The sequence below is a fragment of the Taudactylus pleione genome, unplaced genomic scaffold, assembly GCF_031769625.1.
Source record: "Taudactylus pleione unplaced genomic scaffold, aTauple2 ptg000242l, whole genome shotgun sequence".
Lineage (NCBI taxonomy): Eukaryota > Metazoa > Chordata > Amphibia > Anura > Myobatrachidae > Taudactylus > Taudactylus pleione.
Genome location: NW_028284644.1, coordinates 5,896,342 through 5,922,581, shown reverse-complemented (window position 1 = coordinate 5,922,581; position 26,240 = coordinate 5,896,342).

The following is a 26,240-nucleotide window of genomic DNA, read 5'->3' as shown; positions in this document are numbered from 1 at the left end:
GCCTCCGGCTCAACTCCGACATTCCTCGGCCTCCATTAACCCTTGCAGCACCACTTCTCATGGTGATATTAGAGGACTGCCACCTTAGTCAGGTATCAGGCCCTTATGATTATATATAAATGGATTTTGTTTCTTGTAATCCGATGATTATGATCAGTATAAGCCAAATGTAACATCAGTCTCACTATATTTAGCAAAATTCATATTACAGGTATCCATTGCACCACACTGCATGTAAACAATGTCCTATGTTAAAATGTAAGGCACAGTGATCTAAAGTGATTCGCCCAAGGTCACAAAAAAACCTTTTAGAAATATGAACTCCTTCACCTCAGAGGCAGATTACTTGTACTACCAAGCCCAGTTCACAGACAAAAGAAATACCTGCCTCATAAAGCTCAAAAGGATTTGACACCATTCTCATGGCCAGATCCTTCACATAGATATGAGTTTTCATTTGATGTGTTATAAACTAGTTTGTGCACAACTAAAACAGTTTCCTACACCAGACTTGACTGACAGGCTGAGCGTTTAGGGAATCCTCCCTCTTTCCTGACCCTGGTCAAAGGTTAAAAGCTTGGCGCATTATTAAATTGAAGACAAAAGAATCCTTTCATATGTGAATCCTTAGCACATGTGGGACCCAGACCTTTATAAAACTTAAAGGGCCTATGCTGTCTAAGAAGACGTGTATGTGTGTGTCTGCGTGTGTTTGGGTCATTCTGCCTTGTTTTGTTATAAATATATATAAAGAAAGTGGGCATAATGGGTTTTCTATTTCTTTAAGTACTTTACTAAATCCCACTCTTCCTACTAATAGTATTTTGGTGCCCACCACCATTCGCTCTATTTAGAAGGGACCAAGCAAACATATTTAGCCAGGACCTCTGTCAATCATCTTTTTCATTGCTAGACTCTCTTTAGCAGGATATCCAACTAAAGGGCCCCATACATTTGCCTGCCGTTTAGCTGATTCCCCGATGTGACTGGATCCTTGGAGACACTGATCGGAGGCCATTGATGGTTGCCCATCCGTCTGGGAATTGGTTATATTCTACATTTTAAAATATGATCCTGATCATATTTTAGTCGGGAATGGCAAATCAGGGAAATACAACATGTTGGATTTCCCAGATGCCCCAACCCTGGCGTCTGGGGATCTGAAATTGCCTAAAAATCCATAGCACATGTGTGAGGGCCTATATCAGCTTTAAGGCCTCACATTTACTGCTGTTAATTACATATGTTTTCATGATTGTACAACACATTTAAGAAATGTAACCATTGGGGCTGGTGCAGAGTTGAATCAAAGTCAGTATTGCAGACTGATCCTGCATGGTTTCGCTCTGCGCATGCAGTGAGCAACTACAAGTTTGTGCAACTATGGGCAATGCTGAGTGGTAAAAGTGTGCTTGTGCTTAGCCTAAGCTAAGGCTGGGTACACACCTAAAGTTTTTCTGTCCAACCATCCAACTAGTTGATTGGTTGGAATGAAAATCTGGTAATGTATGGGAGTGATTTATGATCAGCAATTTGCTCCTAAATGCCAGAAAACAGATGAAAATGGTCATCGGACAAGTTTGTTAAATATTTGATCTAAACAATTTGTTCAAACAGTTTTTGTCTATTTTCCAGTGTTTGGGAGCAAATTGCTGATTGTCATTTGCTTTCATACCTTACCAGATTTACATTCCAACCAATCAACTAGTTGGATGGTTGGACAGAAAATATTTACGTGTGTACCCAGCCTAAGTCAGGGCGTGTAGATGGAATTGCAGCCTATGCAGAGTTGTGCAGAAGCATAAATGGGTTTTTTCCCAGATGGATCAAGTGCGCACTGATAATGATGATGGGTATGAAACCATGTAGGAGTGGTCCAGCTGCAGAACCTTAAACTCTCCATATATGGCGAATTTCACATTTAGTTCTGTGCACGATATGTGGGAGCAATTTGGCTGTCTTGCATTCAACTCTACCTTGGCCCCATTCAGTGCCAACATCAGGGGGGTACAGGCAGTAAACCTGTAAGGAGCCCTGGCTGGCAGGAGGACTCGGCAACGCCAATAATCCTGAACAACAGGTTACATTTTTAATACGACTAAGGGCCGTATTCAATTAGGTGCGAAAAGCCGTATTCGGCGAAAAAGTTTCGCCGATGACATAATTTCACCAGGCGAACACTTACCCCCGTTTTCAATTCCAAAGACTTTTCGCCAATGCGGAAAGTCAATGCATTGGAAAAGGCGAAAAAAAATGGCTATGAAAGCTGTAAAAAAAGTGCAGAATTGGGGTTTTGAGGTGCAAACTTGCGGGGCTCGTTTTACAGTTATAGGGTCTGTGACAGCCATGCTGCCTTGGCATTGCTGTAGTTCCCAGACCCTCTGCATTCTTGCACCCTCCTCCAGTGTCTGTCATGCAGCCGATCACCGCTGATTACGCAGCATGAGAGCACTCCCCACCCACCAGGGAAATGTCAATGAACAGCCCTCAGTCCCCCGATGTATACCCAGGGAAATGCAAAGTTGCAATGTTCCGACCACTGACCGACCGATCTATCGCTGACCGAAATTAAAAATTGATGTTAGTGTTAAGCAATTAAAAAAAAAAAAGACGTCATGATGTCTCTCCCGTAGTTCAGAGGAGCAGCCAGACGGACCGGACCGCAAGGACATGGGAGCGGGGCTTAAGGTAAGTATTAGGTTTTTTTTTGTGTGTGTGTGTGTGTGTGTGCAAGCGGCTTCATTATAGGGGGCACTACTACTGGGGGCAATACTTGGGGGACATTACTATTGGGGGGACTTCTACTGGGGTCATTACAATTGGGGGCTCTACTAGTGGGGGCATTTATACAGGTGGCACTACTACAGGGAGCATTACTACTGGGGGCATTGGTACAGGGGGGCATTGCATAGAGGGCACTGCATAAGGGGCACCACTCCTGGGGGTACTGCATAAAGGGCACCACTACTGTGGGCTCTGCAAAATGGGCACTACCACTGTGGGCACTGTCACTACTGGGGGCACTGCATAAGGGGCATCACTACTGGAAGCACTGCATATGGGACACTACCACTACTGGGGGCACTGCATAAGGGGCATTACTGCTGTGGGCATTGTGTAAATTACGGGCACTACTACTGTGGGAATTGTTTATAAGGGGAACTAGTGTGGGCATTGTGTAAAAGGGGCTTGACTGTGTGTCATAATATGAATAAGGGGCACTAGTACTATGTGGTGTAAGGTGAATCAGGGGCACTATGTGCGGTGTAATGTGGATAAGATTGTGCAACTGGTGAGCAATATTTCATGTGGGTGCCTATTTGTGTGTTTTTTTCCTGTGGGTGAATATAGTGTGTTTTTTTTCTTGTGTGTGCTTGAAGTTTGATTTCTCTGGGGAGACAGTGCTAAAGGGGTTATGTCACTTGCTAAATGTCCTCCTTTCAGTATTTAACAAACAGCTTAGCTTATCACTGTTTGTCAATGTACAGTACCGCTTACGAGTGTTACGGTCCCCAGTGCGCATACCCCCATTTTGTCCATATTTAACAGCATGGGCGGATCTAAACTGTTGTATTAGGGGGGCGAGTTAATGATTAATTCTGCCCCCCCTCGCGGCAACTCCTCTCCTCCCACGGCAAACCCCCTCCCCCCCGCAACCCCCCCTCGTGGCAACACCCCCTCCCTTTAATTTCACTTACCTCCGCTGCTCCGGTGATGTTCTCCCTCCGGGCTTCGGTCAGCTGCTCTCCCATCCTGCACTGCGACCCGGTCTGCTGTTTAATGCAGCAGCTGACCAGGGTCACAGTGCAGGACCCGGGAGACAAGCTGACTGGGGGGAGGACATCACCGGAGCCCCGATCTTCGGTTCCTGGACAGAGGTAAGTTGTTTTTTGCTTTTTTTAGCAGTGATCAGCTTCACAGGGTGTGAGGAGCCAGCTGTGATCGCTTCCTCCCCGGCTCCCGGGTCAGGTGACAGCCTGTCACTGACACATCCCCCTAACTGGGAGATGGGAGCTCCGATCACAGCACAGCCCGGCAGCCATTATCATCTCTCTCCTCTGAACTTAATGATGCAGAGGAGAGAGATGATAAAGGTCGGACAAACTTTGCTAGGGGGGGCGATCGCTCCAATCGCCCCCCCCCCCGGATCCGCACCTGTTTAACAGGGGCCCCCACTGAATGTCTTTATTTCAGATGTGGGCACCATTCTAAGTCATTGGAGCAAATCCGGGAATCTGGGGGAGCAGCAGAAGAACTTAGCTGCCCTGGACACATATACATATTGGTCTCCTTATGCACTGGATAGCGTATTATTTTATGGTCTATAGCAGTGGTTCTCAAACACACAGTTCACGTTTTCCAGGTCACCCAGCAGGTGCACAGGTGTATTCATTACTCACTGACACATTTTTAAAAATACACTATTGGAGCTAATTATGTCACTTGTGATTCTGTGAGGAGACCTGGAAAACATGCACTGTTTAGGGTCCTGAGGACCGAGTTTGAGAACCTGTGGTGTATAGCAGTGCACCCCTAACAGTGCATGTTTTCCAGATCACCTAGTTGGTGAACAGGTGTATTTATTACTGGCTGACACATGTTAAAAGATCCACAGGTGCTGCTAATTATTTAATTTGTGATACTGAGAAGAACATGCAGCACTAGTAAATTTCTATTATATTACTATTTCTATTGTGGTTATTGTGTGATCCCGCGTTTGCCTATGAGACTACATGAATGGTTGTCAAGCTGTGTGTTTGTGCAGGGTTGAGAAGGTGTGGGTCCCTGCCTGTTTAATTCTTAATGGGTCCCACAATCTCTGATGGCTGCCCTGGCCTCATTGTTTTTAATTACCACATACCCACCTACAACTTTAATAGCATTTAGAGTGCATTGCTTTTGTGCTTTGCTGAGTGTAAATTATTTCATTCACATATGTCTATTGCAAGCAAACACATTGGGAAAGCCTACATTGACCTAAAATGCTGCAAAAAACAATGCAATCAAATATCAAACACACTTTCATTTCACGTTTCCATTTACATTTTGACTTGCGTTTTTTTAAAGCAAAATATAATCCTAGTGGGTATAAGGCCTAGGCCATCAAATAGAACTGCTGCATCCAGAGGTGCAGCGAGGGTGGAGCCTGTGGAGCTCATGCTCCAGGCGCCGTTAGGGATGGAAGGCGCCATCCGGATTGTCCAATTTGACCACACACACACAATCTAGTGTGTGTGTGTCACACAAAAGTCGCACAACTCGTGCTGCAGTGATCCTGGCGGATGGTACATGTCAGACAGACTTTGATGACGCCCGCTGGGATCACCGGAGCGTGTGCTGCACTACTTTTGAATGACATGCATCTCACATCATTCACCCAGGTCGCTACTTCCCTGGATGCACGTATCTCCAGCTTATCATCAGCCGGGAGGAGACCTCGTGTGACCTCTTCCTCTTCCCCTGCAGCCTCAGAGGCATCTCTGCAGCCAGGGGAGGTGGTCACCACGGTGATGGCTCAGAGATAGCTGGGACCCGGCTATTGCTTCCCATATTCTCTCCCTCTGTGTGCGAGGTGTCACTGGCTCCTACTCCCTGTCACTGAGTCACTTTCTGCTGCTGAATGTTCTCAGGTGAGGTTAGGCTGAGACTTCCTGCTGCACAGGGGAGACTCTCTCCATTCCCTGCCCTACTACCCCTCCCTACTGCTCCCTGCTACTACTGTGCTCCTTGTCTGTTCAGTGCCCAGCTCTGCTGCCAGCTCCCTCTTCATTCACTGCCTGCAGCCCCTTCCACACTCCTCTGTGTCCCTAGTCCCTTTGCAGTGCTTCCTATCTGTCCTGCTCTGCTGGTACCTGCAGCCACCTCCTCACTGCCTGCTCTATGCAATGTTACACAGCACCCTCCTCAGTGTCTTCTAGAGAGCAGGCACTGAGTGAGGAGGACCTGCAGAACATTGTATAGAGCTTGTACTGATGTTCTGCAACCCCTCTTTATGTGTCCCTAGTCCCTATGCTGTGCTTCTTATCTGTCCTGCTCTGTTGGTCCGTGTGAGATATTGCTTATTGCCATAGAGGCAGTATGCAGCGCAAACACGCAACACAACTTCCTGTTCACATGCTGCACCCCTGACCTCAACTCTCCTCCCTCTGATCCCTGCTCCTCTTCCCACCCAATGCTCCCTTGTTGGGTGCCACCCAGGGAACACTTAACCGCTGGGAGTCTGCTACCGTGCTGGATTCCTCCCTGAATGGACATATAGAAGCAGCATTTCGATATGGATCAGATGTAGCTGTTTATGTGCGAATGTATCAGTCATGCCACTGCCCCATTAAAAACTGTTCCACTGTCCTTTCTTAACACCAGTGCCTTTGCCCCCCCTCCATGTGCCTCTGTCCACTTCACACATGTGCCTCTGTCCACCTGACCATCTGTGTCTCCATCAATGTGGAGATCAGGTGAGCAATCTATGTCGAAATGGAACTACGTCAGTGAAATCAACCAAACCTCCTAAAACCCGCAGAAATATAAATGCTATTAACTTTCATCAACTATCTACCTCTCTACAACAACAACTCTCACCAATTTCTACATTCACTTCTCCTGAGACTGCTGCATCACACTTAAACCAGATTCTAGGAAAAGCCCTTGATGAAGTAGCTCCAGCTACCCATCACACACCACGTAAACTTAGACGTCAACCATGGCATTCTAACTTTACAAGGCATCTACAAAAACTCTCACGTAAAGTAGAACGTCAGTGGCGAAAGTCTCATACTCCAAGTGACTTCCTCACATATAAGACTATCTACAACTCTTATCGTACTGCTCTGGACACTGCCAAACAAACATATTTCCAATCTCTTATCTCTGCTCAAGCCTCTAACCCCAAGCAACTTTTTAATACATTTAAACTGCTTCTTACCCCTCCCTCATCCAAACCACCTGCTACTATCTGTGCACAAGATTTTGCTTCCTATTTTAGGGACAAGATTGATGAGATCCGAAATGAAATGGTATGCTCTTCCTCAGCTAGTGACCTGCTCAATTCGCTACCTGTATCCTCTGGCACATTCTCTTCATTTGATCTCACAAATGAAGATGAAGTATCTTCCCTCTTCTCATCCTCCTACTCTATTACCTCTCCTCTAGATCCTATACCCTCACAAATCAGTAAAGCTCTGTCTCCTGTGCTTATCCCAACCCTAACTAAAATCTGTAATCTCTCTCTCTCTACTGGCATCTTTCCATCACTGTTCAAGCATGCAGTGATTACTCCTATTCTGAAAAAACAAAACTCTGACCCCAACACTCTCTCAAATTACCGTCCTATCTCCCAGCTCCCATGCCCCTCCAAGCTACTTGAGAGACTTGTCTACACTCGCCTCACACACTTTCTTAACTCACACAACCTATTGGACCCACTTCAGTCTGGCTTCCGTTCCCAACACTCCACAGAGACAGCACTGACTAAGGTAGTAAATGATCTGGTCACTGCCAAGGCTAAAGGCCATTACTCACTCCTAATTCTTCTAGATCTCTCTGCTGCTTTTGACACTGTTGACCACTCTCTTCTCATACAAACACTACAATCCCTGGGTTTTAAGGACACTGCTCTTTCTTGGTTCTCTTCCTACCTATCTGATCGCTCTTTCACTGTTCGTTTTTCTGATTCTGCCTCCTCTTTGCTACCTCTATCAGTTGGAGTACCTCAAGGCTCTGTGTTAGGGCCTCTGTTATTCTCAATCTATACCTCCTCTCTTGGCAAACTAATCAGCTCTTTTGGATTTCAGTACCATCTGTATGCGGATGATACTCAAATCTACCTATCTTCCCCAGATTTATCACCAACTGTACTGGTCCGTGTCACTGAATGTCTTTCTGCAATTTCATCTTGGATGTCATCTTGCCACCTGAAACTTAATATTTCTAAAACAGAAGTAATTATATTTCCACCAGCCAACAACAGTTACCAACATGATCTCTCTATCACAGTTGATAAGTCAACAATCCACCCTGCCCCACAAGCTCGCTGCCTTGGTGTCATCCTTGACTCTGAACTGTCCTTTGTTCCCCACATTCAATCTGTCTCTAAATCATGTTACATACATCTAAAAAACATATCCAAAATTCGACCATATCTCACACAAGACACTGCAAAAACTCTAATCCATGCACTTATTATTTCCCGCCTTGACTATTGCAATAGTCTCCTTACTGGTCTTCCCAAAAACAGGCTATCGCCATTACAATCAATTATGAATGCAGCTGCAAGGCTTATCTTCCTTGCCAAACGTTCATCGTCTGCTGCCTGGCTCTGTGAGTCCCTCCATTGGTTGCCGGTTTTCTACCGTATTCAATACAAAATACTCTTACTTACACATAAGGCTATTAACCAAACCACACCAACATACATCTCTTCACTCATCTCAAAATATCGCCCTACCCGACCTCTCCGCTCAGCACAAGATCTGCGTCTCTCATCCCCATGCATTACTTGCTCCCACTCACGGTTACAGGACTTTCTTAGGGCTGCACCCACTCTATGGAATGCCTTACCACGCAAAATACGACTTTCCTCTAGTCTCCAATCCTTCAAGCGATCCCTGAAAACTCACCTCTTCAGGCAAGCTTATCAGATCCCAGAACCGCCCACACAACTTTCATAGTTTCCATATCTAATTACATACCCTTTTACAGTCCACACATAACCTCACACATTGTCTTTCTCTCACATCCTCATGACATTTGGCCGACATTCCTGTGTGACTGGATCATGCAGCCAACCAAGAAACTGTGCATTGTGGCTGGACCAAGATGCAATATATAGCACCTATCCTTGTGTATTACTGCCTATTTCCCTATAGATTGTAAGCTTGCGAGCAGGGCCTTCCTACCTATATATCTGTCTGTTATTACCCAGTTTTGTTCTATCAATGTTGACAATTGTAAAGCGCAACGGAATATGCTGCGCTATATAAGAAACTGTTAATAATAATAATAACTACTATAATTGCCAGATATGCGCCCAGTGGCAGTACATCAGGGACGTGCGGTCAGGGTAGGCAGAGCCTCCCGTTATACTCCCTCCCCTATCATACTGCCAGTCATGCTCTGAAGTTTTGATATAAAAACTGTGTTTTTATACGTGTGCCTCCACAGCCATTGACCTCACCGCACGTCATTGCAGTACATCACATAGAATTGAATTCTCATTACATTTTTCATTTATTATCGAAAAAGAGAGTTTGTGTAGACCATTAATGATAATTTTTTCTTCATTTAAAATTAGCCTCAGATGCTGGCCATGCCTACTTCAGCAAAATTTTGTAAGGGTGGTGGGGAGCATAGCGTAGGCATGCTCTGGGCGCCATGGCCCCATGCTACACCTCTGGCTGCATCATATGTTTCCTGCTATATAGAGCATGGCTGTAACTAGGGATGGCGAGCACTACCACCTCATGTCATCTGTATTTGACATTCAGACGTATGTATACTAAAGTGCAAAATTGGAGATGTTGCCTATAGCAACCAATCAGATTCTAGCTATCATTTTCTAAAAAGTACTAAATAAATGATAAGTAGAATCTGATTGGTTGCTATGGGCAAAATCTCCACTTTTTTAAACCCGCACTTTAGTATATATGCCCCTCAGAGTGCCTTGAACGGCACCCTGCAGCCTCGAAAGCAGCTGTCTGGAGCATCAGACATTTAGCTTATGCTGCCGCAAAGTCACACAGTCTCCTGTTCCCAGCAATTCTGTCTCCTCATTGTGACATAATGATGTCATATGTTTGGGCTCAGTCCAAAACAGGGTGCTTTTTTGGCCCTGTTACGGCCCTATCAGAGAGAAATAATCAGCGATAATGGGGATTGACAGATGCCCTGGCTAAATTTAATCACTGTATCCTTGCTAAAAATATTGCTAAATTTGGTCAGCGCTCACAGGTGTTGTTGATATGTACTACCACTAGCTGATACACTATACAAATTTTGGGGTTAGAGGGTAGCGCTCTATGGTAAATATCTGATCCTTTTCCTGTTCACTTAAATAATGTTGGTAGTTGTCTATGGCCCTCATTCAGAGCCGTACGCTCTGAGCAGAGCGCACGCTCTGAATGAGGGCCGGGCTCCATTTTCATGGAGCGTCCTCCTGGACGCTCGTATAGCTGTGGGTCACCACCCACAGGCTATACGAGCGTGCTTTTTGATGGCCGCGATGGTCGAGACCATCGCGACCATCGAAATTGCGAGCCAGAGCCTGCGGTTGAGGTTTTCAACCGCAAGCTCCGGAGTGATTTTGGCTCTATCAGAGCCAAAATCACTCCCACTGACATCACTAGTGATGTCAGTGGGCCGGCTTCTGATGGGAGGCGTTCCCGTGGGAACGCCCCCGTCAGGGAGGCACGCCCCCGGCACGCCCACCAAAGGGGGCGTGCTGTCAATCAACATTGACAGCACGCCCCCTTTGATCGGACACAAAGAGCGAAGGACTTTCCTTCGCTCGTCGCGTCTGGCGCATGCGCACGACGGAGCTCCCTCCGTCGTGCGCATGCTCAGTGCATAACATCGACCCACTTGCGAGCGGACAGCCACTCGCGAGTGGGTCTGAATCAGGCCCTATGTCTTTTCCACTAGTGTATGTTGGCCTGTTCCTAGTGAGCAGTGACTAGATGGTTGTAAAATTTGTATGTTTCAGGTGAGCAATATCTGTAGGCTGTATCTTTGTATAAATGTTTGTATCAGTTCAAAATAAGATATACAATATATATCAGGTGGGTAAAAACTGTGGGTAGGGTGTTATTAGCTGAACTAGTCCAGTTATGGTAAATCAGATTCAGTCCAAAATAATTAAAGTCAGGTGGGCAAAAACTGTGGGCAGTGCGTTGCTAAACAATGGAACTCCGTTCTTTCTGTTATTCGTGAGTGTTGCTCCTCAGTCCCGGCACCCAGTTACCTCAGATATAACAGGTGCAGTATCAGGATTACGAGGACACTGTGGACCTCATTCAGAGCCGCTCGCTAGGAGCGATTTTCGCCCGTCTGCGCATGCGTCTAACTCGCAGTGCGCGTGCTCAAACTAGCATCTGTGAAGTACAATCAAGCGCTCATAGTACACGGACAGGGCGCTACTTTAGTGACAGATTGCGCCGTTTCTGGGTGGTAACAGGGAAAGGTGCTTGTGAACGGGGGGAGTGGTTGTGCGAATGCAGGCGTTTCTGACCGTCAGAAAGGCATTTAATGGGTGTGCATAATTAGCAAAGCAGCGTCATTGCACACGTGACTTGTTTGTTTATTAGCCTAAACTGCTCGCAGTGCTTGGGGTAGGTTAGATCAACCCCAAGCGCTGCGAGCAGCTCTGATGGCCCACGATTAATCAGACGGAGATGACGTGTGCTGCAAGTGACAGGTGGGAGGTTTTATAGTCCCGCGTACGCTAACTGCGTTGCTCACTAAGACATAGTGGGCGTCCTTACAGCGCAAAGAGCGATCGCTTGATTTGCATACCCGGACCCTTTTTGCAAGCGAGCGGCTCTGAATGAGGTCCTGTGTCTGAGGGGTAATAGGGATTTTCCCTTGAACCTGTTTTCTAGTTATACTTATATCTTAGGCCCTCATTCAGAGCCGTTCGTTAGCATCAGTACGCTCATTGCGTTCCGATGTTGTGAAACCACGCATGCGCCGGTGTTACACTGCGCTTGTGCGTACGGCAGATTGCGAGCTTTTTTTGTCTCGTTCATCAAATTGCGAACAGGAAGTGACATGTCAAATGTGATTGACAGAACAGGCCGTTTTTGGGCGTTGACGTGGGTGGAGATGGAAAACCGAAGGCATGGCGAGGCGTTTTTGGGGCGTACATAAATTTTCAGATGCGAACGTCAAATGTGTTCGTACCAAGTCATACGTCACTGGCTGATCCTCTTTCCGTTCAACTTGCTCGCACAGCTTGGGGTGTGGATTACTCGACCACAATGGCGATGGTCTTGTCCTCCGGTCCGGCCCTCCTCGATGTTTCATCGATTTATCACGGCTTGTCAGAAAAACAATCAACTTTGAATTGCAAACCAGCTTGTCATGTGTTTTGAAAAGAGTTTTTTTGGTTAGCACAAAACCGTACGCAGGTGAAAATCTCAGCTGCTAATTTCAGGATTACACAATAAATTAGCGTACATTTGTAGGAATGTTCTTTTTTTTTATTTTGGTTTTGTGCTATTGTAACAATAATGTCATCATGTTTGTGTGTATTTTACCATTTTGCTTTGGCCAGGAGAATTTGCATCCTTTTTTTAATTTTAAAGTGTTCCTTAAAGAACCCTTTTTTTAAAACCCATTTTTATTTTTTTTTGGAGGTCGTTTTTGGCTTGTGGGCCAGGATTAACTCTAAACCATTTTTAAAATAATGTCACAATACAATGGAAAACATTAGTCAAATTTTTAATTTCATACACACATTTTTAAAGTTTTCTGGTGCATTTTGCAAATACACTTTTTGGGCAGTGTTAGGCAATAATAACTTAAATAATTCTGACAAACATATTACCAGTGTTGGCCAACTTAAACAAACACATTAAAAACAATTCACAAGAAAGGAGAGGGAAGTTTTGGCCCTAAAGGAATATGGGGCAAGCACAGAAGGAGTGTGGGAAAAGTAGCCAGTGCTGTCATCGTTTTTTTCCCTGTTTGGCTGGGGTAGGGTGGGTGCCAGACCGGGTCCGGGATGTCCTCTGGCTGGCCTGTCCAGAGGCAGATGTTGTGGCCTCTGGACTAGGCACAGGGTAAGGCACATTTGGAGGAATGGCTGTTGTTGGGCCAGAGGTGGAGGATCCTGATGTTCCGGCAGGAAGGGAGGTCGGCTCCACCATGTGCTGGTGAACGAGCTGCTCCAGGGCATTGGCTATTCTGATGTTGGCCCTGGTATTTTCAGCCAGGGCCTGACCAATGGTCACGTTGGCCGCAGCATTTTGCTCCAGGGCCTCAGCCACCCATAGCAGACTGGCGTCCATCCTCTGCAGAATCTCCGTATGGTAATCCGATTTAGAAATTGAGTTCTGTGAGGAGGGACACTGCCTGCGAGGGGGATTGCCCTGGATTGGCTTCTGCAGGGTCCTCAGCTGGATGTACTGGTTCCTCCCCTGCAGAGCCAGCAGAAATTCTGCGGCCAAGGCTCCCCTCTGGAGCAGACTCATCCGCCTGTGTCTCTGTGAGAAAAAAGAGAAAAGAGTCACATTAGAATCTACATATTGTCACAATAACATTTCAGAGTTGGTTACATCACAACATTTACCTGGGACAACATGAGGAGCCGCAAAGTCTGGCATGTCCATATCCATGTTGGACACGCCAAACACCTCCACATCCTGCACACACCCCTGTGCCAGCTCTTCCAAATCAGTCAGCTCCAATGACACAGGGGTGGGACCCCCACCTGTCCCCCTTGCATGCCGAGCCCTGTCAGCCAGTTTTTGCTTCAGGCGATATTTGAAGTCTTGCCATCTGTGGGTGAAAAAGTTGGCATTATTCCTGCATTATTTGGCCCTGTATCCATTTTTTTTGTAGAAGTTTTAACTTACCGGCGTTTGACATCCCGGGCAAGACGGACATAATCACCCACCCTATTGACAGCACTGGCTATCTCCTCCCACATTCTCCACTTCTGGCTTGCACTCATATTCCTGTCTGCCTGTGGCAGGATGTCCACACACTTCTGAACCAAAACCTCCATCTCCTTTCTTGTGAATTGTGGCTGCCTTTTCTTTTTGCCAGCTTTGGCCGGAATACTGGGCCCAGCAGCCTCTTCTATGTCATCCTCAACACCTATTTACATTAAATTAATTTAAATTTAGATGTCAATCTTTCACTATATTCTGGTTCAAAATAATCCTTGAATAGAAATGAGTGAAATACTTACCGGCCGCCTCTTGGCCATTGTTTGGCTGGTCTGTAGCCATTTTTCATGAAAAAACTTGAACTACACCAGACCGTTTGTTTTTTTCCGTGACGTATTTATACATGCGTCCTTATTATTCGACCGCATCATTGATTGTGCGTTCCTATGATCCGTCTTTAATTTGAGCGGGAAACGAAACACTATTTATGGCTTTTGGCGACTCGAGTCGAGGTGGCGGGTGTTGTTTGTTGGAGGTTACGTGGTTCGGAGTGTATTGTTGGAGGGAGTAGTGTTAGGAGGAGGTTCTTTGGAGTGTGTTCGAGGCTGTTTTTTTTTAACCAACTTTCCGTTCGCATTTTTTGGTGTGGTTATTTTATTTGTGGTGTATTTTTTGTGTAAGTTTTTTCCCGTCATCCTTGTGTAAAATATGGATCTACATTTTTTTTTTTTTGGGTCCAAAAATAATATTTGTTTTTTTTGTTTGTAGGTTTTTTTTGGCTGTGCCCCAACGACGTTTTTGTTCTGTGACTTATTTATCGTGTATTGGTAAGTTTTGTTTTTAACTTGATTGTAAAATGTTCATGTATTGTTCTCCGCATATTTTGGGCTCATTAAGGTTTTTTTTATGGTTTTTGGGGATGTTAAAAATGCGAACCATTTACCGTACTTTTGTAGGCTTTATTCCCCTTGTAAAAATGCGAACCATTTAGCGCACTTTTGTAGGCTTTATTCCCCTTGTAAAAATGCGAACCATTTAGCGCACTTTTGTAGGCTTCATTCCCCTTGTAAAAATGCGAACCATTTAGCGCACTTTTGTAGGCTTTATTCCTCTTGTAAAAATGCGAACCATTTAGCGCACTTTTGTAGGCTTTATTCCTCTTGTAAAAATGCGAATCATTTATCGTTCAAATTCTTGGTTGTTTTTTTGGGGGCAAATTGTGGAAGTCCTCTGAATGTAGGTTTACTATTGTTCGAAATGTGTGTTCACCCCCTTTATTTTGGACCATTTTCAAAAAACACAAGATTACAAAATGGCCACCCCAAACTTTTTTTGGTATTTTGAAATGTAGGTTTTTGAAATCATGACAATACCCCGGCATTTAAGCATCTTTGGATTTTATCGTAAAGATAAGTATTTTTTTGTCTTTTTTTGGGGCAACATACCTTAACTACAATTCTTACCATTTCAGGTTGATGTTGGTCGTATTATTGTGGCCATGCTCCCGGAAGCTGACCAACCTCAATCTTGTCCCAGGCGTAGGCATCGTAGGCGTGCAAGGCCCCAGATATATAGAACACGTGTCACCCTTTTTGGAATGCCCGATGATGAGGTGTTAAGGCGCTACCGTCTTCCGCAACAAATCATCATAGATACTCTCTCATTAATAGAGAGTGATCTTGAGCGGCAAATTGACAGTCCTACAGCAATACCACCACTTACGCAATTTATGGCGGTGTTACATTTCTGTGCCTCAGGATCCTTTCAAACCACGGTGGGAATAGTTGCGGGAATCTCCCAATCCTCCTTTTCAAGGATCCTGAGGGCAGTGATGGAGGCCCTTTTCAAGCACCTCCATCATTTTATTAAAATGCCTTTGGATATGGGTTCCCTTAGTGTGGTGAAGGCCAATTTTTACCAAATAGCTGGCTTCCCACACATCATAGGGGTTGTGGATGGTACTCACATACCACTTCAGCCTCCAGCACGGCTGTAGGCCATTTTTCGGAACCAAAAACACTATCACTCACTGAATGTAATGGTGGTATGTGATGCCTCTCTCCAGATCCTGTCCCTGAATGCAAAATTACCCGGGAGTGCACATGACTCATTCGTCATCCGGCAATCAGGGATTTGGCATAAATTAAACAACCTACAAGCTGGTGATGCGTGGCTTCTGGGTAAGTGGAGACCTATTTTAGATACCAATGCAAAGCTTGATACACAGTGATCCTGATTTTGTAACTTCTTTTTCACAGGAGACAGTGGCTACCCTTGCACGCCCTGGCTGCTCACTCCTTATTTGGCTCCCACACCAGGGCCACAAAGTGAGTATAATTCCGCACTTACAGCCACCAGGCAAGTGGTGGAGTGCTGTATCGGCCTTTTAAAAGGCCGATTCAGATGCCTCCACCTCTCTGGTGGCGAGCTCATGTATTTGCCGGATATGGTTTCGAAAATTGTGGTCCTGTGTGGGATATTTCACAACATCGCCATAAGGAGTGGTGTCCCAATGCAGCCAGAGGATGCCTTGCCTGAGGATGGCCCTCCCGAGGTTGGTCGGAGGTCAGTATGTGGGGGGGCCATACGCGATGATGTTGTGGTGCATTTTTTTAGGTAATTATTGTCCCAAATGAAGTTAGATGACACAATGTAGACATGTAATAATGTAATTAACAATTTTAACTTTTTTTTGTGTGTGTGTGTTTTATTCCATAATATTTTTTGTGAAAACCATGACTACTACCTGATCGTAAAAATTTACTTCATGTGGAAACATTGGATTTAACTTCTGGACCAAATTTGTCGTCAACTCATTTGTGGAATCATGTTGGCATGCTACTTCATCAAACAGTTCTTGATTGTTTGGTTTTTGTATATTTTGAGTATAGGCTGATTTTTGAAGAGTGTTTTCACTGTGTGTATTGATTGTCCTTAATCACTTTGTGTTTCTTAATTTTGATGAAATACATTTTGTTACGTTAAAAAAAACATTTCCTTTCTAAATTACATGCAAGTGTAACCTGGTTCAAAAAATGAAAACTTGCTTAAGGGCTAATCCTGTAATGATTTAAATTGTGCAGTATTTTACCATGCTTAGTGGCTCAAATCAAACACCCCAAGGTATTATGGTGAATCAGTATGTTTTCGAATCTCGGCCTAAACAGGTTTCATTTAATATTTACCTTACCCCCCCAAAAAAAAAGAAAAAAAAAAGAATATTCTACAAACCTATTGGTATTGTTAGGTGTTGAATGTGCCAGCTTACATAATTAAGCTTTCTACAATCTAAGTTACATTACTTTAAAATACTTGCTGCAATAGTCGACTTATGTAAGGTTAAACAATATAATATTTACAGAGAAGGAATGAGACTTTAAACAAAACTTGTTTTTTTATTTTTTGAAAAAATGGCCAAATTTGGCAAAAACAAAAAAATTAATGGCGCAGGATCCCACCCATGTGATCGTGGACCACCAGCATGCCTATAACATGGCCCCTCAGCCTCTGCACACACGCTGCTGCCTCCATCAGCCGCCTCTGGTCCTCTGTGGGTTAAAAAATTGAGGTGCTTAATAAAAAAAAACGTAATTTTGTTTGACAAACAACTGCCAAAGGAAATGCAACTTTACAAAAAGTGACAATTTGGACAAACATTACAATTCAAAGCCAACATTCTTGGCCCAAGTAAATTCCCAAAAATGACTCAGAAAACTAAAAATTGTAAAAAATGAGAAGTACGCAGAAAAACTACTTTGGTGGGTACCGTAAACAAGAGATGAGTGTTTGGACATGTGTGATATGTGTAAGGGGCAAACATCATAGACATTTTTAAACCAAGATATATATAACAAACATTATAAATAAGTAAAATTTGAAAAATGCACAGGCAAAGGATAACATCCCCCCCCCCCAAAAAAAAAAGGTAAAAGAGAAACATACCGTTGACAATGCCGCCTGGACCTGTAGCCCCACCATCGTCCTCCTCGGAGGTAGGCCAATGCAGGTCTGTTGGAGGAGGGGTGATGAAAAGAGAGAGGGGGGTTGAGGGGAGGGGGAATTTTGAGGGATGGGAAGTATCCTTGAGGGAGGGGCATCCGGGTCTGGCCAGGCTGGGTTGGAGGGTGAATTAGGGGTAGTGTGGTGAGAGGAAGATTGGCTGGGAGTTGGGGATAGGGGACGTGGCCGACGGCGTCGCTGCCGATGACAGCGTAGACTGCGCCCTGCCCCTAAATGATGGATAACAATTTAAGGTTTGATTAATTTTTAACCTTGAAAACATCCTCAAAAATTATTTACAAAAAAAAAAAAAGGAAAACATGCACACGCAGATATGTAGTAAATAAACAAACAGGGCAAGAATGAAAACATGCACACGCAAATATGTAGTAAATAAACAAACAGGGCAAGAATGAAAACATGCACACGCAGATATGTAGTAAATAAACAAACAGGGCAAGAATGAAAACATGCACACGCAAATATGTAGTAAATAAACAAACAGGGCAAGAATGAAAACATGCACACGCAGATATGGCCGCAAAATAAAAAAGGCAAGCGGAAAAAAAAAAACTTACTTTCAGCTATACACTGTCTGAAACATGCCAGCAAGCGTGGCGTGCGGCGTTGAAGATCCGACCACCTGCGCTCCAGCTGGCCAATCTGTCGGTGTGAGCCGAAGGAGCGCAGACGGCGGCGAACCTCCGCATAGGCGGATCGCTTCTCTCTGTTGCTGATGGGGGGAGGCTGGCTGGTTATCCGCCGGTCCATTACCTCCGTCAGTACAAGAAGCCCCCGCCTGGTGAACGCAGAGGCTCTCATGATGGCAATGGTGGATTTTGGAAAAAACAGTTTTAATAAAGACAAGATAATAATTTTGATTGGCTAATGTATTTGGAAAATTAACAGGAACCATTCTATTGGTTAGTGTATGAGTCATGTGTTCGACAGGCTTAAAAATCTAATGTGAGTTATGATTGGCTTAATGCAGTGACATGCGTTAGCTAATTTAAATAAAAAAATTAAACAAGAAAAATATGCGTCAGACAAAACACGGAAAACAATAGGAAAAATGACAAAAACATGTATTTTGGATAAAGGAAACCATTGTTTAAACCGTACGTATTCTGCGTGAAAAAACAAACACGGACAAGAGTAAAGTTTATTGAAAATGAAAAAAAAACGAATTTCAAACATGTGAAGAGCAATTAAGCTAATTGATCTCTTGATTGGCATGATACGATTAAAGGATGTATGCAGAATGAACGAGCAGGTAATCGAAATCTGACAGGCCCACTTCCGGTTTGGACTTGTGCGAGCGTTCCCTGCATGCAAAATTGGAGATGTACGGTCGCAATTTGGCTCGCTCGTTAGCTAGAGGAGAGGTTGGGAGACTATGGGGCGGAAGATTAGCTGCGTACGAAATTACGAACGAGCGCTTGAATTTACATTTTTCGGCACGTACGAACGTGCGACCGGCCACTTGCGTCCGGGTCTGAATCAGGGCCTTAATCCGTTGTGGATGGAAGATCTTCGTATCTTATCCTATTCTCACTGACATGTCCTAATCAGTACAGTATCAAGAAAGTCAGGACACTTCCCGAGGAAGCAGCTTGCTAAAAATATTGACTTGTGTACTCACCAAAAATTTATTTGGAAGGGAGAGACAGAAAATGTATGAAAAGTTCTTGATATTCCATATAGAATGTAAGCTTGCGAGCAGGGCCCTCTTACCTATTTGTCTGTCTGTTCTAACCCCGTCTTGTTTTATTAGTGTTCTATTACTGTTTTATTCCAGATTGTAAAGCACAACAGAATATGCTGGCGCTCTATTTGTAAATGTTAATAATAATAAATAATATTATATTAATGTTGTACTGCCCTTCAGTGATACACTCTTAGGCCCTGATTCAGGGCCGGACGCAAGTGGCTGCTCGTTCGCTCCGAGCGATGTTTGCCCAACTGCGCATGCGTACGGATCGTAATACGCATGCGCGAACCACTCAGTGCGGCTGAAATTCATGTGCTCGCAAAATAGCGAATGCCTGATAATTTGAGTGACAGAAAGAGGCGTATGTGGGTGGTAACAGGGGAAGGTACTTGAAAACGGGGAGTGGAGATCTGATCGCAGGCGTACTTAACGGTCAAAACGGGCGTTTTATGGGTGTGCATATTTAAAACAGCAGCGTCATTGACCACGTCACTGGGTTATTTTATAGCCAGAACTGCTCGCAAAATTGTGGTAGCAAAAACCAACCACAAGAATAGCGAGCAGTTCATACCCTGGTCGATGTACTCGATTAATCTAATAAATAGCGGACATGACGTAGGATGCGAGCGGCCAGGGGGCGTAGTTTCCCAAAAAACGACCGCAAGTTTTGTACGCTCGTTCAGACCTAGAGGCGTGAACAGACCACAAACAGCGAATGGATCATTTGAATAGCCACCCCTATTTTCTTGACGAGCGAGCGCAAATAGCGTCCGGCTCTGAATCAGGCCCTTAGTCCGCAGTAAACCATATGGGAATTACTGGAAATTTCCCCAGACTTCTATAAGAACAGGCCACTTTCCCGCATGCTAAACAGGGGAATGGCTTGAAGATGCCATTTCCTGCAAAAGCTGTCATCATGGCCCCACTCCTGTTACAAGCCGTCGCTGCTTCTTGTTTGACATCAGTGCTCCAGACAGTCCTCTCAGCCCCGTTGCTAGGAGACCGGGACGCCGGCCTTTGTCCGTGAGTTCCTCCTACCCAGCTGCTTCGTCCATCCTGTCCTAATTGGATCCTTCTCCTTTTTCATCTCTGCTGAGTCTCTGCTCGGATGCCAGCTATAGCGTTTGTTACGTGGCTTCTGGTTCTGTGTGTGGAGATCATTCTCGTGGTGTGTCCAGTACCTCCTGTCAGCGTTATTTCCTTCTGTTACAGTCGTACTGTGGCGCCTGAGCAGACTTCGAGTATTTTCCTTTGCGGTAGTCTCAACCGCACCGCAGTGTCAAAGTGGACTGTTAGTTACCAACTTACAGCCATCTCAGCCGCACCACTGTGTCTGAGTGGATATTAATTTTCTATCTTACTGCAGTCCCATCTGCACTACCTGTGTTTGAGTGGACATTGTGGACTTTCAGTTACCCATCTTACAGCAGTTTTAGCCGCACTTCCGCGTCTGATTGGATACTCGTTATCACTTCACGGCTGACTCGGCCGCACCATTGCCAAGTATACACCAGCCCTCCAGGCTGCACCTTGGCAACAAGACTGCATCCCAGAAAAGAAATTATTAGCCATCAAGGCTGCAACTTGACCACAAGGCCAATCCCAACCAAGTATTTATCAACCCTCAAGGCTGCAACTTGGCCACAAGGCCACATCCCAGCCAAGTACTTATCAGCCCTCAAGGCTGCAACTCGGCTACAAAGGCAGCTTTTCTATCAAGTACACACCAACCATCAAAGCATTAATTATCAATTGACTCACATCTCAAACCTTGTACACATCAGCATTCAAGGTTGTGAACTGGCCACAGGTTGGCTTCCTCACCTTGATAGGCATCAGACTCTAGGACTAGTACTGGCTTTAGGCTGCTCTCTTTCTCAGTCTTGCGCTATTCTGTTGTGCTCCTCATTTCTGATAGCCATATCAATCTCACAGTGAATCAACCCAGGGATTCATAACAACTCCCCATGGACAATATCATTATTCGCAGCATTGCGCAGTTGGGCCGAGTCCATGATGACTTAAATGAAGACATCACGTCCCCTGCTCTTGCCCAGTTGCCTCCAGGATTTTTCTTTAAGAGAGTTAAATAATGTTGGCAAGTTTGCAGTAAACTCCTCTGCCAGGAGCACAGAGTTCATCGTATATAAGCTACAATTCTACAATCAGTGGGATTTCACATTGACCTAGGACCAAACATACTGTAAAATAATTAAAATGCATTATCTTAAAAAATACCGTATTCACTTTAATATTTCACATACTTAACCTGTACATTCTATTTAAATCTAATAAGAAACATCTAAGCATGCAATATTTGTATGAATTGAATTGCTGGAATCTGGTAACACATGATTGGACCTACGGAGAAGGCTGTGATGTAGTGGAATCTCCTCCTCTTGTTTATATGTTGATAAGCAACGATAGATGGAATAACCAAACCTATAATGTGGCCTTTAGTTAATACCCTACTTTCCTGTGTATTGGTTCATTAGTGTCACGTGGTCTGCCAAGATCAAGACATGGAGCGCGGCTAACACTTCCTGCTGCATTCCACAGTCATATGAGTAAGCGGAGTGGTGATCAGGTGACATGATTGCGACCTAAAGGATAATGACAAGCTACAGTGGGGTCATGTGACCGGTATCTGATTTCTATTTATTCCCTTCTTCTCCGGGATCATTGCTTTTAAAGTAAGTTACTGTATATATTTTACCACTATTTGAGATTTAGTTTTCCTCCTATTCTATACTATTATAAAATACGATCAATTTGTGTGAAATTGTATATTATTAGAGACAGCTGGGTATGTTTTAGTACTCATGAATAGCCCTATATAAAGAATGGGTTGGGTGTGAAATGCCGACGCCGGAAGCCCAACATACCAGAATCCCGACGGGGCAGGTAAGTATACTAATCCTACCCTTCTCACCCCCCTAACCCTCCCTTAGGGGTGCCTAACCCTAAACCTTCCGGGGTGGTGCCTAAACCTAACCCCCCCTTCCCGCATTTGACTGTGGAATTTTAGACTTAGTTGAAACGTGGCAAAAAGTTGACCTTGACCTACCAATAGAAGAAGCCAGTATGTGGTAGTATGTTGTACCCTTTTTTCCTCTTTTGTAGACCCTCAAAGATATCTGTATTAAAGAAGGAGATCTGTAACAGTGCGTTCCACTGTGAACCCTGCTGTATGTTTGAAATACCGACCTCGCACCCCTCAGCATAATTTCACACTAAAAAAGACTGCAAGAATAAGTGTTGTATATCGGTATGCAAAGGTTATTTCAAAGTAAAGTTGAATTAATAAATGAAATAAATCCAGTATAGGATTTACAAACATCGATTTGGACTTTTGTCACGTCCTTCCATGGCTTGTTTAGAGTGCAAAGATTGCAGTTTTACTTGTAAACTCTATCGAGTAATTTTGCGGAAGGATATCTATTCTATGATTATTATTCACATTAAACAAACTGGTCTTAATGCTTTTGAGCAGGAACACCTATGAATTTTATTTAGTTGGACTGTTTTATGTGTTTAGTTAATTTGTATGTATTTATAAATTGAGCTATTGATGTATTACTTTTTAATATATTTTTGTTTATGCATGGACATTTTTTTACCTTTACTATCATTAATAAAATATAATTTACTACAACACGAATATAACGGAATCTAGTAAGGTAATTTTATAATGAAACTTGTAGGTTACAAAGCTATTAGACAGCAACACAACATACAGTTGACGGCAAAAAGGATAGGGCGCCTGCCATGTTATGTTGCCATATCATTATAACATTGAGTCCCTGTGATAACAGAATGTGTGCATGGATGAACTTTGGACTTCATGCAAAGTTGGTGAAGGCTATTGTCCAGCTGGTCTGGAGCTATGAAATAACCTTTCCATTTGTTTTTAAATTTCGTGCAGTTGATATTTATTGAGAGTCTGATTTAAACAGATCTTGTATGCAAACATTATTAGGGGTTTTGCTAACCCTAAAAGTAAACATAAACCATGTGTGATCTCTTGTCTTTTTACTTGATTTCATAAACATATTTTGACAATAATTTGATGTTACCCCACCTGCCATCTGCTAAATAAGAGATAGTAAGTGAGGAGGTTACAATGTCAGGGGGAAGGAAGAGTGAAAAGGGGTGCCGGCTAGAGTGCCAACACTATTTCCCCAGGCTCTGGGGCAGGAATTTATGTGACTCTCAGTAAATGTGCTGTGTAATATCTGAAAGTGTTATATAAATGATAGTTAACAATAAATACAGGTGTGCATTCTGATGTAGACTAAAAGCAGTTTGGCTGTGCACACAGCAAAATGAACCTACGCAGGCTAATAAGAAAGAAGTTGAAAGTGTACATTTTCTTCAGTTGCATGCGACTAATGTTCTACCTTGACTAAAATACACTGAAGTGCCAAGAGTCAAGGTGGCGTCACCGTACTGTGACGTTTTGGAAATGCTGAGATCTGCATCACTTGTAATCTGGCATCTCGTGAGTCAGTTTGAACACCGGCTATGCTGCTCATGGCAAGGTGATGTGAATCATCTGAGTTCTAATGGGGTATGGTAGTGGGTGCCCGACAGATGGGACATTCCATTACCAAAGTTGTGCAGACCTTCAGTACTCATGGAAGGCATTACCGCCCACCGTGGACAGCGCACTGGCTGACCATGGGTGCTTAATGATTGTTACCAGCAGCGTCTGGCCGGAATTGTGATGCTGCTATATGGATCCTGGAGGACTGGCAACATGTGGCATGGTCCAATGAGTCACGGTTCAAGTAGTTTCTGTCGCAAATCTTTGATGGGTAGTGGATGCTAACCTGTATTTTGGGATTAACGAGATCTATTACTGAGGCACGGAGTCTAATGTGCCGACAGTATTCACCATGTATTCCGCAAGGAGGTTTGGACTTAGCTGTGTCTGACACCCAGGTCGCGGCCCTCAGACTAGGTTTCCTAATACAGGTGCTGGTGTGCTCTGGATGGACAAAGATGTACAGCATAGACGACAAGCCATGTCAAAACCAAATGGACAAGATGGTACCCAGGAGCAGACATATGCAGGTCATGGAGGATAGCCAAGGTCAAATCAGAATACCAAGCGCAGTACCAGGGAGCAGACAAAGTTGGGTCACGAACAAAAGTCACATACAGGAACACTGGAGTAAGGTTTGGGAGACTATACTCTGGCAAGGAAGTACTCCCAGACATTTCCTTAAATAGGAGGAGTTCCAATGTGCCCAATGAGCTTCCTGATTTTGGTGCACCTGGCCCTTTAAATTTTGCACAGAGTGGTGTGCATGTCCCTTTGGGAGCCACCTCTGCAGACCTGCAGAAGACAGCACAAGAAGAGAGAATGCCAGGAATCTCCTTCCCGCTGCCCCACCAGAGTCCAATGCTGTCGGACCTGGTAAGCAAACGCCATGGTCCAGCATGTTGTGACAGTTTTTGGCTGAAGGTAGGTTTCGGGTGTGGTGCAGACCCCATGGGGCCATGGACCCCTGTTGTCAACAAGGCACCATACAGGCAGGTGGTGGTTCTATAATATATTATTTTTATTTATTTATTAACAGTTATATGTATAGCGCACACATGTTCCGCAGTGCTTTACAAAGAACATTTGGTTATTCACATCAGTCCCTGCCCCAGTAGCGCTTACGGTCTATCTTGGTCCCAAGTTGGCCAGAATTGGTTTGAGGGGCATTCGGTAGAGTTCCAACTATCGAAGCCGGATGATTGGCTGAGACCAGATCTCAAGTTAATATCAGGCGACGCCATTTTATGTTGCTCCTGACATCGCCATCTTGCGTCGTCAGAATGAAACCATTGTGTGTGATGCTAATATGCTATTATTAGCATCGTGCGACTGCATTGCTACCACATGTTGTTAAAAGTCCTACCATACCCCATACGCACATTAAATCATACATATAATATACAAGTCACACAGCGCACAGTTGCGCTGTTTATTAAAACACTCTGCACATAAAACGCACCACGCATATTAGCGACTACTCGCAATATCCTTACACTTACACATACCAAAACTTATAAAAAGGTTTCCTAAGCATTAAGGTTAATATTAGAGGTTTTATACGTTATCAAGTCTATTGTGAAATACATATATTTGGTATCTAAGCTTTAGTACATGACAAGCAGACCATGTTTGGTGCCATTCTAAACCACTGTTTATTTGCAGACTTCCGGTTCCATCGCAGTGAAATTGCAACATGCATTTGCAAGTTATGGATCATAGAGAGATAGGCATTGAAATGTACTCTGTAATGTAATGTTTATTAGCCAGTTTAGACTTGTTCTTTGGTGGGAAAATGCACACAAAGAGTTGTTGGAGGGCTGAACTATTACAATCGTAACAGAAGAACCAGGAGGAAGAACCAATGGGATTATGCCAACTCGTTCTATTGTATTGCCTATCTCTGCAAGGGTACATATACAATCACTCTAGATCTGGTAGTCAGTCATCTTTCTTTCTGTTGGCGGAGGTTTCATAGTTGATGCCGGGAAATCTGGATCCAGAGCGCATGTGTATGTATTGACTGTACCGTGTATTTTGTGTAACCTTTGCGCTAATTGTGTTATAGATCAAGGCGTGTAACTATATGCTTTTATGTGAATAATATCTTTTTTGTGCTTTCGAACCACAATCAAAGTCTGGAAAGCAATTATTTCTTGTGCGTATGCAATGCTAAATAGCGACCTTAGGGTATAGAGGTTAATAGGAATTCATACAACAATTGGTGTGGCCACCATGTTTGCACTACATGAACCCAATTGAGCATTTATCCATTTGCTGACATATTCTGGGAAGAAAACAACAAAAGAAAAGAGGGAAACATGGGGGCATGAGAAAAAACAACCGTCTAAAGGTGAATGAAATAGATCCAACCAACCCA